Source organism: Phodopus roborovskii, unplaced genomic scaffold (assembly GCF_943737965.1).
Source record: "Phodopus roborovskii unplaced genomic scaffold, PHOROB, whole genome shotgun sequence".
In the NCBI taxonomy this organism is placed as follows: domain Eukaryota; kingdom Metazoa; phylum Chordata; class Mammalia; order Rodentia; family Cricetidae; genus Phodopus; species Phodopus roborovskii.
This window is the reverse complement of record NW_026126575.1, coordinates 5,889,124-5,903,136: the sequence shown is the minus strand read 5'-3', so window position 1 is coordinate 5,903,136 and position 14,013 is coordinate 5,889,124. Positions and strand designations below refer to the sequence as shown.

At 41.8% G+C, this 14,013-nt stretch overlaps 1 long non-coding RNA gene across 1 annotated transcript in view; it reads right to left on the bottom strand.

Annotated features, from left to right (window-relative positions):
• LOC127235961 (uncharacterized) overlaps nucleotides 1-14,013 on the bottom strand; it is a 291,992-nt gene that overhangs the window by 131,571 nt on the left and 146,408 nt on the right. The window contains exon 3 of the long non-coding RNA XR_007835748.1: nucleotides 13,159-13,246. This is a non-coding gene — a long non-coding RNA (uncharacterized LOC127235961). The remainder of the gene's footprint in view (nucleotides 1-13,158; nucleotides 13,247-14,013) is intronic.

The window sequence follows — 14,013 nt, the reverse complement described above, 5'->3', positions numbered from 1 at the left end:
TTGAGCTATTTTAGAAAAATGGCATCACTAGTCATTAAGGACATTAATGTATATAGATCACAAACATGCCCTCCAACTCCAACATAAAATCTTAATTGCATTTGATTCTTGGGCTTTGAAATGCAAAGAGAAACATAGAACACAGTAGGGAGAAAAGTCCTTTGCAACCAGGAACTAGGAGGAAGTCTTGAATAACATTGCTCTGGCCAATGTACACAAGCTGAACACTACTTTTTAACCTATGGCCATGTGCATTCAAGTTGAATATTTTGCCTGTGAAAAATTAATGTCCCAGACCTCTTAGAACTGTTGTTTCTTTGTGGAGTGAAGTATGTAAGATGTCTTTTAAAAGTGCAACCTTTGCAGGGAGTAGATTGCTTCTCTCTCCTGGCCTGTGCAACTCGCCGGGAAGGGACCTACCTGAAACAAGTGAGCCTATGGCAGTTAGAGAGGATCCAACAGGGTTCACAACATGGAAATGGGAAAGATGGTGAGTGAGACACTCACCTTCATGCGACACAAACAAAACATCCCTTCTGTTTTCTTTCGACCCTGTGAAAACAGAAAGGCTCTTTCCTTGGCTAAGAGACTGTGTTTTAAACAAAGAAATCTCATTTTGAAAGTTAAAGTCAGACGAGCTCCATCCACCAAGGAGGATGGGGCTGCCCTGGAAACAGTACAAGTTATCTGATTTATGTTGTGTCCGGCACAGGGGATATGATAACCAAGTCTCAAGGGGCCTTCTCCCATTTAATTTTGATGAATGGCCAGTTGGTAAATATTATTGACATTACTGCAGTTAGTGCTGTTTCGTTCATGTTTGAACAACCCACGTTGTCCTCTGTGAAATAGTTTCTCAAGATAATCCCCACAGGCCGCCTCTCCCCACTGTTAATTCACAATTAAGAGGATGGTTAGTAATGAGCGAGCTTTCTTTGAACTAAAAATGAGAACATGAGCTCATCACTCACTAATCTAGAATTGTAATTTTTTTTTGCCTGAAAAACTTGAAAAGTTTATTTCTGATGATCTACAGAGATGGAGCTATTCTGCTTTTAAAATATAAATTGTGTGTGTGTGTGTGTGTGTGTGTGTGTGTGTGTGTGTGTGTTTGGTGTATGCACACATGTACACAGGTGGGGCATGTGAGTTGTATGTTTGCTTATGGGTGCTCTCATCCCTACAAGAGCCTATGGAAGTCAGAGTTCAGCATCGGTATTTTTTTCTATAGCTCTCCACATTACTTTTGGAGGAATGGTCTCACACTGAACCTGCAGCTCTCCTGTCTAGTGAGGGTGGGAGTCCCACCTGTCTCTGACCCATCAGTGCTGGAGTTACAGGCACCATCATATCTAACTTCATGTGGTGTTGGGGATTTCAGTTCAGATCCTCTTGCTCGCATGGGACAATAAGCACTTTATCTATATTAAGCAAAAGACAGGACTTAAGCAAGACATTCCAAGTAGAGTCTCATCCCTTTAATGTATTTGCATTTGTGTCCTCTGTTCTTTATCCTGGTGTGTTCATCTATTTATTCTGTGTTTGTCAAGCCCTTCATGTATGTCAGCCCATTTTGGGGGGCAAGGGTCAGTAAACACATTCATCACAGGCCAGGTGGCATTAGATTTTGAGGGTACCATGTTGTCTGACACAATCACATGCAAAGCTGTTGCAGATAACACATGGGCAAAGGGGCTGGTGATGTTCTAATAAAACTTTATTCATGAAATAATTGGTCAGAATTATCCCAGTTCTACCACAGACTGTGAAACTGTAGACACAAGTTAAAAAGGTGGTATTGAGTACTGCAATGTTGTGGAGGAGGGCTGGTAGATAACTAATAACAAAAGAGATTGACCAACATATTTCTCATATTAAATTAAATTAATTCAATTAAAGTTCAGTGTGATTTATTCAGTTATTTTGTGAGTGTTCCCTGTCCCTAGCCAGCCATCATGATTACTGATTTTCCTGCTTCTTCATAGCCTACCTACCTAATTGCTGTCACAGACTTCACTCAGTACTCAATCTCAGTACCTAATACATTTAGTTCAACCTAACTTATGGGAATATAGATGAGAGAGCAAGTAAATCGCTGAGCTCATCTTATAATTGATTCCTCCTCTTTTCTTTGCTTCTGCTTTAGACAGGGAAACCCAGAAATTCTGACCAAGAAAAGAAAAAGATAAATGCAGAAGGTGTTGCCTGTTGTGGAGTTAGTGCTAGTTTTTGCTGCTTTCCTGCAGCTTCAGGGGATGCTGGAAACCAGATCCTGAAGGCTGGAAGTTCATAAAAACATAAGGGATCAGACACACAGGACCCCAGGCTTCCCACATACCACATACCAGTCCCTTGTCTTTTATTCAGCTTGGAACAAAGTCTCCTCCTCAAGGCAATCATGTTCTTCTTCAAACTCATCAAGCATTTGTTAATGGCAAGTGGATAAAGAGTACTGAGGAAAGGGTCTCTGATAGAATGCCCCAAACCCTCTGTTTAGGAGATAGAGTTCTGAAGGGAGGGAATAGACTTGAGGTAGATGGCCATAAATGACTAAACAGATGGGATGAAGCCTTCTTCCTTTCTGCTTGACATTTGGTGCCAACTCTATCCCAGGAAATATGAACACCTGAGAGCTGCTCTGTAGAGCCCCCTTGCTTGCTCTTCTCTTTGGAGAGAAGCTTCACTGGAGCTCTCCAATAGGGTGATGGAATTCTCCAGATAGTAACAATGGCCAACATATCTGAGTTCCTCTGCATCAGTAACAAATGTTACCATTTGCTCAACCCTCATATCTGACCTACTAGGTAGTGCCATTATCATCCTCATTTTATACATGGAGAAACTGAGTCACATCAATACAGAGGGACTTGAAAGTCTAAGCCTTCTGACATACCTAGCTCTGTCACTTCTACATGTGTCCCATGAGGAGCGAGAATATCTCACTAAATTCTTCCATGGAAGGACACACCTAAGTCATAGCTAGTACCCAGGCCTTGCTCAAAGCTCCTCTCTCTGACAAAGTCATTGGAAAAACTGACATCTGTAGAGACCCAGAGTTGTTGCATGATGTGTACCTGTCACTGCATTTGGCCACTGTGAACACAAAAGCCAATCTATACCAATAAATTTAGCCATTTTGGTAAGAAAACCAGAAGTTTCATCTCTCTTGCTTTGGATCTTGTATCTATTTTCTCAAATTGTGGTACCCAATATCGAGGGACAAGGATGTAATTAATTCTCATCCTATGACCCCAACATAATGTATGGGCAGTAACAATAGTAAAAAGTAGATAAAATAATTGTGACCTAGCAGGCGTTGTCCAGGTTAGGTCACATGCATTGTTACTATTCCATTGAGGGAGGTACTGCATGTTATAGAAGGCAAGGGATGAATTAAATTTGAGGTTGTCAAGTGGGCTTTTGGTATATAAAATGGCAATGACTATTTTATTGGCTACATGACGTCTTAATAGGCAAGTCTAAGATTTGATTATAATGGCCTTTGATGTTAACATCAAATAATTTTGCCTTTCATGGAGTCACTCACAATAGTTGGTAATTAGTATTGTCTGGGGGCATTCAAAGGTAGGAGTAGCTCAGAGGTACTGATTGCAAAATGCAATGTGAGATTAGGTCAGGTCATTGCACTCGCAGACCACTTTGATCTGTCCACCTCTTTGGCGTGTGGACATACCCGATAGCAAGCTACTAAGGCCTGTCACTTGCACTATGCACACAGACCCCATACATTCAGCCCCATCCATATATTCTAGTCTCCTCATATGCTGCTTTCACAATTTACAGTGGAACCTTGCTCAAAGTCACGGCTCTTCCATGTAGTACCTCCAAAGTCAGCCTTTGCTTTAGCATGGGAAGGAAAGACTGCAGCACCCTGGAAAGTCTGAGCTCACCTGTCTTTGGATCTCTGTTCTCCAGCCTCCCTGCATTTCTATGCCACCTCTTCTTCTTTGGCTGTCTCCTGCTCCTTCCTGACTTGGATTTCATTCTCTCCTCCCGACTAGCCCCCTCCCCTTTCCTGATTGTACCATTAATAAACATACTTATTCTTCAGGCTCCGGCCTGAATGCTTCACATTTAGACTTCCTTTCCTGTCAGCTTAGAAGAGCAGTTCCCCTGGAGAAGTCTATACACCATCCTCTTCTCAAAATTCTCAGTACGTATCTCCATCTGTATTTATTTGGATTTTGTAAATATTAATTCTTCTGTCTGATTTTATGATAGCAGAAGTCTGCCTGTCTTGCTCACTGCTTTAATCTCAGTGCCTCACATCATGCCTGGAACATACTACTGTGAGTGGACATTGAATCCTGCTGATGTTGTGAACCTCTCTAAGTTTTGACATCCAGGCTTCCAAGGACATCATTGAGGTGTGGTCAGTACTGACACCACCGATGAGTAATTTAAATGCTCTTGATTTAGACCTAGTGGATATGGTTGAATGCACTGTAAACTATCCAGCTCCATTACTATCCATCTAGGCAATAATATTAGTGGTGTTGATTAAAAACATAAAGCACAATGGCTCTTCATTGGGTAAATGAATGAATAAATAAATGGAGGACTGAAAGAAACCATCGAGTGCTCATTAATACAGAGTTATCTACTGGGGTAAGCCATATTTGACAGACATTATTGCCTAAAATCTGCAAAATTCCATGTGGATATAAATGTCTTTATAAGCCATATGTCAGAGCCCCAATTATTTTGATATTACATGTGTTCCAGATGAAAATTTCTCCCTCTTCATTTGAATTCCACAAGTACTTTTTATAATCTTGAACTTCACCCTCCAGGTGACAGTATGACATCCTGTTTTGACTTTTAAAGCATACAGGGACCTCATTTTTGATTTGCAGTGAGAAGGAGCTAAAAGCTGCACTCATTTTGGAGCCAGAATGCACTTTCAATATAGCATTTTCTCCAGTGGGACCCCTTGAGTGACAGCTGCAGTATTATAGTATGATAGGGAATTAAATGCAATCGTCAGGGGAGGAAAAAAAATGTGACATCCGGAAGAAAGGTCTAGATTATGGTGCTGAGAGTTGAATTAACAACTTCAGATAACTACATGTCCATTTGGCTCTGGTACCATTCTCCAAGTCTTCTCACACAGGACCTTCTGTTTGTGACCCTAGGTTTTAGTTCATGGGAAATGGATCCATGCTTGTTAACAATACCATTTATTAGTGTCCTTAAAAAGGGAATGATGTGAGTTTAAAACGAGGGCTTAAAAACAACTGATGCAGCTCAGTAGTGAAGAATTTGCCTACCATATGAGAGGCTATGGTTCTGATCACCAGTAGGGCAAAACCCAATCCTTCCTTCTCCTTCTGTTCCCATTTTTATTTATTACAGATTGATTGTGGGGTGGGGGCAGGACAGGATTGTTTTTGGCAGAGTCTCATGTATCACACACTGGCTTTGAACTCACAATGTAGACGAAGTTGACACTGGACTTCTGAACCTCCAAACTCTCCCTCGGATGCTGAGGCTATAAGCTTTATGAAGTGACAGGGAGGATGCCTGACTGACCTCTAGCCTCTGGGCAAGCACACACACATTTACATACACATGAGCATACATAAACACAGGGAGCACACTATTGGCGACACACTAACCTAAAGGCATTTAATAACAGTATTCTAACAATAGTGCTCTTGTAGGGATTAGCAAACCAGACTTCCAAGAAGATATGGAGGCCACTGAGAGGAAAACCAGGCTACATCTCCATGTTTACTGACTTCTGGTCATGGCTGTCGTGATACTGTGACAGAATGAATCAGAATCAACAAGTTATGAAGTTATGACAGGCCTCCCACAGCCTACAAAGTTTAACATACAGTTTGCCTCATCACAAAAGGAGTTCTAAGAGAATGTGAAGTGAGATGAGCGCACCAAGGAGGAGGGCAACGCTTTCTGTGTAGGTAGCAAGAAAAGTTCTCACCTCTGGAGGCTGAGGTTAGGGACCTAACTCACGCCCTACTCTCGGTGCTCTATAGTTCCTACAAGAAGAGTGCACTGCTTTTATAGTAAGACCATGAATAAATACTGTGGTAGCGCTTTAAAAAAATCATTCTTTGTATACTTTATGTTCTTGAGTATTTTCTTCAGCACCATTAAGGATTTTGTGATGGGCTGGCTCTATAGAAAGCTACTCTGAGTGGAAGGAGAGTGAATACTGAAGAATTTGTTTCCTAACACTCCCCCACAACCACCCCCAGTCAAAGGAAAATATGTAAACCATGCAGTGTAGATGGAGAAGCCTCACTGGCTTTGGGAGTAAACGGCCAACTGGACATCAGAAGTTTTTTGTGGTTACCCCTCTGTCTCATTTCTTTCTGTTTCCCCCTAAACAACAACAGGGATCCCACGTTGTTTTTGCCACAGCTTGCTGTTTGTGGCTTATACATTCTATGCTGAGAAAAACGGTTTCTTTTAGCCTGTGGGTGGCAGTGCTTTTTAAATTCTCCAGTGAATGCAGAATAACAGCCCACTTCTGCCTATAAAAATAACATAGCCACCATTACAATAATATAACTAACGGTTTTGGAACAACGCCCCTAAGAAACACCAAGTTCACAGTTAATGCATTTCATTCTCTTAACAAATTTTTGAGAAAGATCCTGCCGAATTATTTTCACCTAGGGGATAATAAAAAGCTCTAGGAAAAGTAAAGCAAAAGTAAAGCTCTCAGAAAGGTGAGCAGGTGTCCAAAGAGTGGCCTCACACAGGGAAAGCATCATGGATGGCATGGCACTAGGAAGTGAAGACAGTGCCTGGATGTTGCTCATTAAGTCACTGACAGTATTATTCAGAGTGGAAGAAAACACAGCAGATTAATTTTAGGTGATGCTGAGAAGCTTCTTATTAAAATAACAACTTCAGGAAGCTTTTTGGTAAAATGTGCTATAAATCCAAGTAAATACTAAATTTCACACAGCAGTCATGCTGCTGGGTCTCACACTTCATCTGACATTATTTATTAATGTCACATGGAAAAACACAGACTAGATGGAATTGTCCATTTTGTTCCAATCTGGGAATTCTGGGGAAGTGTGCTCTCAGTATTTTTATGTTGCTGTTTAAACTACAGCAAGTAATGTTGGATTTCTGACTTAGCAACTATGGGTCTGCTGAGATGTTGGAAGAAGTCTGTATCGATAATTGACCATTTCATAGTACTAAGCATTATTTTAGTGTTTTGAAATTAGTATTATTTATTATGCCAAACAAACACCTAATTTTTGGCAAATGCTTCTATTTCACAGGTAGAACTGAGAGTTATTTTGTATCCATCTGCAAATATAGTGAAAGAAAATATTAACTTGGGCTTTGAAGCCAAAACATAAATGCCTGGACATCATCTTATTCTAGTCAGTTATTTTATGTGCACTGGTGTATCATGAAATAATAAGGATCAGGGAAAACAGACAGGCTGAATAGATGTTTATTCAGGGAGAAATAACTTACAACAGACACAGATGAATGCCAGCAGGTTCCCAAGGATGCCTCAGTATGCTCTCTGTCTCTATCCAGCAAGCAAGAGAGCACCCTGGGGGTCCCTACCTCAGACCTCGTTCCCCCCCCCATCACATCTGCACCTGCCCCACCCCCAATGGGCGTGATCAGTGCAACAGGTGGGGACAGAATCTCACTACACAGGTGTTTTGCCTGCATGTGCGTCTGTGTGAGAGTGGAACTAGAAATGGAGTTATAGACAGCAATAGACAGCAAGGAGCTGCTATGTGGGTGTTGGGAATTGAACCCACGTCCTCTGGAAAAGCAATGCTTTTCCATGTTAAGGATCTGGACAAAGGAGATGTTTAAATGATGTTGGTGGAAATGTACGTATGGCCATTGTGAAAACGGTAGAGAGGTTCCTCAAACAGCTAGGGTCAGAACAAGCATATGTTCAGCATACACCCAAAGAGAATGTGCTCAGCATACTGCTGGCACAGCTGCACTTCAATGCCCACAATGATCAAGACTTGTATACCAAGGGGTTCACAGAAACACAGAAACTCCCTGCCACACATAAACACACACACACACACACACACACACACACACACACACACACGTGAGACAGAGAGAGAGAGTGAGAGAGAGACTGAGGTAACAGTCAGTCATAGACAGGAATTAATGGCTGTCGTTGTCTGTGTCAAATGAATAAAATTGGAAGCCACTTTCGTCAATGAACGATCCAGGCACAGAAAGACAAATATGGCATGTTCTCTCTCTCTCAATAACTGTTGAGGCTGAAAACATTGACTTCATAAAATAGACTACAGGCCATTAGGGATTGGGAGGGAAAGAGGCTACAAAGAGGCTGTGTAATAGCTATCAATACACAGGAATATAGCAACATTGGTATATTTAATAAACAGGAGGAATGGCTTCCTATGTTTTGTGCTAAAATCGGGTAATTGCTGCCTATAATAATTCATAATATAATTCAAAATAACTAGAAGGGCTTAGTGCTTCCCAGTGCATAGACGATAAATGAGGAAATGGAAATGCAAAAAGCCCCAACTTGATCATTACTCATCATGTATACATTAACTTACTGCGCTGAACTCCATAAATATAGACACATAGTATTCATTGAAAACATGTTAAGCTGGCAGTTTACCCATAAATCACAGGTAGTCAGGACAAATCAGTTCACCCTCAAATACTTAAAACACACTAGGAAATAAATAAGAATAGAATATATTTTAAACCTTTACACCTTCCTTGAATGAACATTAATAAATTTAAGTATCTTGCTGTTATTTTCATTTTATAGCAAAACAAAAACAAAAAACAACAAAAATAGGACAGCACTTGACACTCTCACTCTGTTCCTTAGCCTCTACAGGTACATGCATACATGTTTACACACCCAAACATGCACATATACACATAAGAAGAAGTAAACATACCAAGGTCACACAACCACAAAGAGGCAACATAAGACACAACTTCTAGACTGCAGGGCTGGATTTCTCAGTTTGGGTACTATTGACATAGAGGCTAGGTAGTCCTTTGTGTCCCAGGAGGTGACATATTCCTTCAAGACTGCTCAGCAGCCATTTGATGGCAGGAATAGTTTTTCTTTCTCCTCAAGCTGTAACAATCAAGTGTCTCTGGACTACTAGTTTCTTCAGGGGCTAGAAGTCCGTGGCTTAGAACCCCTGCTTGGAGCCCCTATCTTCAACACTATGGTTTTTGTTTGTTTGTTTGTTTGTTTTTTTTTCCTTTTCATGACAGGTCAAGGTCACCTCTGTTCAGTGGCCTGAGCAAGCTCTGTGCCACCATTTGTGCAAATCTGGACCACAGTCTTCAATTCTCTCTCATTTACCTTGGAAGGAAATGCCAGGCGCCCAAAATCTGAGGTGACTTGGGATATGGATCCAAGCTAAATGAATTAAAAATAATGAATTGCCCTGCTCTCATTACCAGACATCTGAGCTAGAGCTGGATCCATGTGCTCAAGGAGGGGCCCGCTAAAGGGGAGACTGGGTGGGAAGCCTTCAAGTTCTGAGAACTCACCATCGCACTTCGAGTTAATTTGATGAAGACATAGAATAAGAATTGCAAAGTCATCAAAGATGATGGCTTTTTCTTTATGACCCTTGGCACCAGAACAGAGGGTCTATTTTTGTGGGGTTTTGAATTTCCAGAATAAAGGGAATAAGAATGTTTAGGTAATGTTTGGATGGTTTGGGGACTGTTCTTGCATTAGTGATAGGTCAATTAATATCAGAACAGTTCAAAGAGGCAATTATTTTAATTTATAAATCACTTCAGAGGTAGGAAGCTGCCATCCATTAATGTGGTTTTTACAAATGAGAGCGCTCGTGGTGATGTGTGTTTGTGTGTATTGCTTCTCTTTCCTTGTCATCCTATCTGGCCCGAGTTTCCAGACCAGATTGCATACCTCCCTGATTATGTATTTGTCTCTAGGGCAAACACTGCCAAAAACATAAAGGCTTGAATCTTGCCATTTGAGCCCTGGCTGAGACCTCCTTCCTTTTCCAGTTTTTCCTGAGAGGTAATGTCACCTATGATAGGGCTTCTAAAAATCACCTTCTAACCTTACACTGTAAATGGCATGTAGACTCCTCAGCAGGTTACATTGTTTCTTGGTGATTGTGCAAAAAGTAGAGCCAGAGTGATTTCTGGGTAGAGTGAACATAGTGGATAATTAGCTGTTGAGTTGTCTCCAGATGTCATTTAAAGCCGTGCAAATCAATCTTCTTTCTTCCTCCCTTTCTTTCTTTCTTTTTTATTTTATTGCATTTATTTATTTATATTTTGGATATTGTTTTTTTGTTTGTTTGATTGGTTGGTTAGTTTTGTTTTTGTAAACAGGGTTTCTCTGTGTAGCCCTGGATGTCCTGGACTCACTTTGTAGATCAGTCTGGCCTTAAAATCACAGAGATCTGCCTGTCCTGCACTACCATGCCTGGCTTCTTCCTTCCTTCCTTCCTTCCTTCCTTCCTTCTTCTCGTTCTCTCTCTTTCTTTCTTTTTAAAGTCCTTTCATTATTATTAAACTCATGAGTGACTGGAGCTGGAGATATGGATGGCTAGGTAGCACTTGCTGCTCTTGCTGAGAACTGGAGTTCAGTTACCAGCATCCTCATCAATTGGCTCACAAACACCAGGAACTCTAGTTCCAGGGGATCTAAACCTTTCTTCTGGCTCCTGGGGCACCCACATAACATTAAAAACAAAAACAAAACAAAAAACAAAACAACAACTCCTGGCTGACAACATAGTGCCAAGCACTATGCAAAGTTAATGGGAAGGCAAACTGGTAAGGTGGATATTGGGGAAACCTGCCTGCTGTCGTGGAAAGTATAAGGTATCAGAGGCCCCACACCTATATAGAAGTTTCAGAAGGAAAGCACTGTAACTTGAAATGAACAGATGCTAGTCTTAGTGACTTGGAGGTGGGAGCCAGGGAGGAATGGGAGGCATATCAAGGAGCAGGTGCTAAGGTCCAGAAGCAAGATGGTTACTGGCAACCCCAGAAAGCAGAGTTCAAGAGAAAGAAGGTGTTGGGATGAAAGTGAGCAATGTGAGCAGGGACAAGAACATTAAACAGTTCCTAAAGCATGGTACAGTTGGGCTGAGGACCTTAGCATGTTTCCTCAGGATATTCCTTTGAGCTGAGGAATACTAGGATGAGTGAGATTAGTGAGAAGCAATGGGAACAAGAGAATGCTGCTGGGGAAGGGAGTGGGGGTGTGGTGGAAGATGTAGGACTGGACCCATGCCAGTGAGTGTGAGACCAGAAAGGGGAGCCTCTGATGGTTAATGGAAATTTCAGAATTTAGTTGCCACTCAATCCAGGTAATAATAAATCCACCAGTAACCCTTTCCATTACATATCTTTCTCCCCCTAATAATTAGGATGTAATTCTGTTGTCAGAAACCAAGATAGTGGACACACACACACACACATACACACACACACACACACACACACACACACACACACACACACACACGGAGAGAGAAAGGGAAAGAAGGAGGGATGGTTGGAGGGAGGGAGGGAGGGAGGAAAGGGGAGAGAGAGGGAGGGACAAACAGATGGACAGACAGAAGGATGGAGTTTGCATTTACGGTTCAGTCCCCACCCCTTGCCTGGCAGGACTGTTCCAGGGCTGTCTACCCTGATTTCAGAGCACATGCCTCTTAGTAATGGGGCTGTTCCCAGGAGAGTCAAGCAGGTCTTCACTCAATAATCTAAAGATGAGACACAGTAAGGTTACATAGCAGATCATTCTTCACAGAGAAGAAGTCTCTTCACAGGTGACACCAGCTAAAACAATGGCAAAGAAGAGCCCACCAAGGTAATTCCAACACACAACCAAGGCCTGGGGATGGACTGAGGTTGTGCTGGAGACTCCCACCAAAGTAATTCCAACACACAACCAAGGCCTGGGGATGGAGTGATGGTGTGCTGGAGACTCAGGAAAGACTCTTAGGAGGGGTCTTGCAAACAATAGTGTGGCAGCTAGAGACCACCCTAGGGGAAATGTGGATGCTAGAGTCCCTTCCTTAATGATTAGACATTGGCAGAGCCATTTCAAAGGACGAAACAAACCATAGCTCTGAGCTATGACATATCAGTGTGACTGCTGCAGATTGTTCATTTTTGAGATTCCTATGTCCTACCTCCAGCTGATAAAGCCTTTGCTGTAATATATCTGAATGGGAAAGCAAAGCAGATGGCCTGAATAAGAACCCTTAATTAGAGCAATGATTATACCCCAAGTCCAGGCTGCCAGGTGCTGGTCAATAGTCCAGACCTTTTCTGGAAATAAGAGGAAAATGAAGCTGCAGAACTTTCCACTCAGACAGAGGAAAACACAGCACAAGTAGGGTCTATGTGAACTGTGGGCCAGGTGCCTCATTAGTAATTAACTCAACTCTTTAATTACAAAAATTGTTTAGGAAACTGAAGTAATGAGAAGATCAGCCTTGGCGATGTCTTTGCTCCAAGGACCATTCCGCCATTGCCAAGTCTCCTGTGCCAGCTGGGGAGGAATGTAAGGATTTATAGGAAGGAGACAGTTCAGTGTGTTAAGCATTTGCCACACAAGTGTGTGGACCTCAGTTTATCTCCCTAGACACCATATAAAAGCCAAACACAGTAATAAAGTCATCTATAATGTTTGTGCTTCTATGGGAAGATGGAAGAAGGAGACATGAGGATCCTGGAAAGTTTGAAGAACAGGCTGCTCTATGCAGCAGTGAGACCTGCTGCATACAAAGTGGGAATTATCCTGAGTTCCACATCCCACACCCATACCTACACAAACACCCCATACACACATTCTCTCTCTCTCTCTCTCTCTCTCTCTCTCTCTCTCTCTCTCTCTCTCTCTCTCTGTCCCTCCCTCCCTCCCTCCCTCCCTCTACACACACACACACACACACACACACACACACACACACACGCACAGAGGAATTTAAGGGCAGACAGCTGTGGATGTGAGACCGGATTCCACTTCTGACTTTGACCTCCGGGGCATATCATCTCAGTCTCAGTTTCCCGAGTCTATAAATTGGGGATCATCATGCTTGTCTCACAAGACTAATGATGGAAACCCCAGGACATGGGGTAGAATCTGTCACTTACATTTTCTTGTCTTCTCAGCTCCACCGGCCTCTCCTTTTCAGGAGATAACGATAGCACTGGTTATTTCTCCTGCAGCCACCATCTTCCCCTGGAAGAAAAAGCAGACTACTGTTAACTTGGCTTTATTTTATCACCACCAAAGGATGGCTGTTAATCAAGGCATGGTATAAAGGAGCCATGAGATTCTCCTCATGATAAAAAGACTTACCTAAAGGCTGTTATTTGTTATTGAAGTACTGTCAGTGTCTAGCAAAACTTAAAAATACAAAACAAGATGTGGGCTGAATGCGTGGAGGTTGAGGAGGAGAATCCTTAGAGAAGTTAATTTGTGTTTGGCTCATATAACAAGTTACATCACATTGTTTTGAAAACATCGTCATAGTACCATTAAATTTAATCTTCTGGTCCAATGACATTATCACATGCAACTCAAGAGTACTTGTTACTGTGAAGGTATATTAATAGCTGGAAACTTAAGTATTCATTTTATTTGGATGAACTTCAACATTAACACTCTCTACTTTGCCCATGTTTTATGGATTCTTAATATCCAGAGACATCAGGAACTGAGTGATCTTGAAAGAATATGGGCATAGACATGTTTGGTAATTAAGTGCCTACCCTTCACATAACTCGGACAGTTTTGTAGTATACTTGAGAATGGTGAAATCTGGCATTTGAGACCCAACTCTACCTCTTACCAGATATTTGATCTCAGTACAAACTGTGTTGTCTCTAAACCTCAGTTTCCTTCTCTGTAAAATGTGGGAAACAGCAATAATATTCACCTTATAAGCTATAATTAGACTTCAGCCCCAGGATAGTGCTTGGAATAGAACCTACTACGTAGTAAGA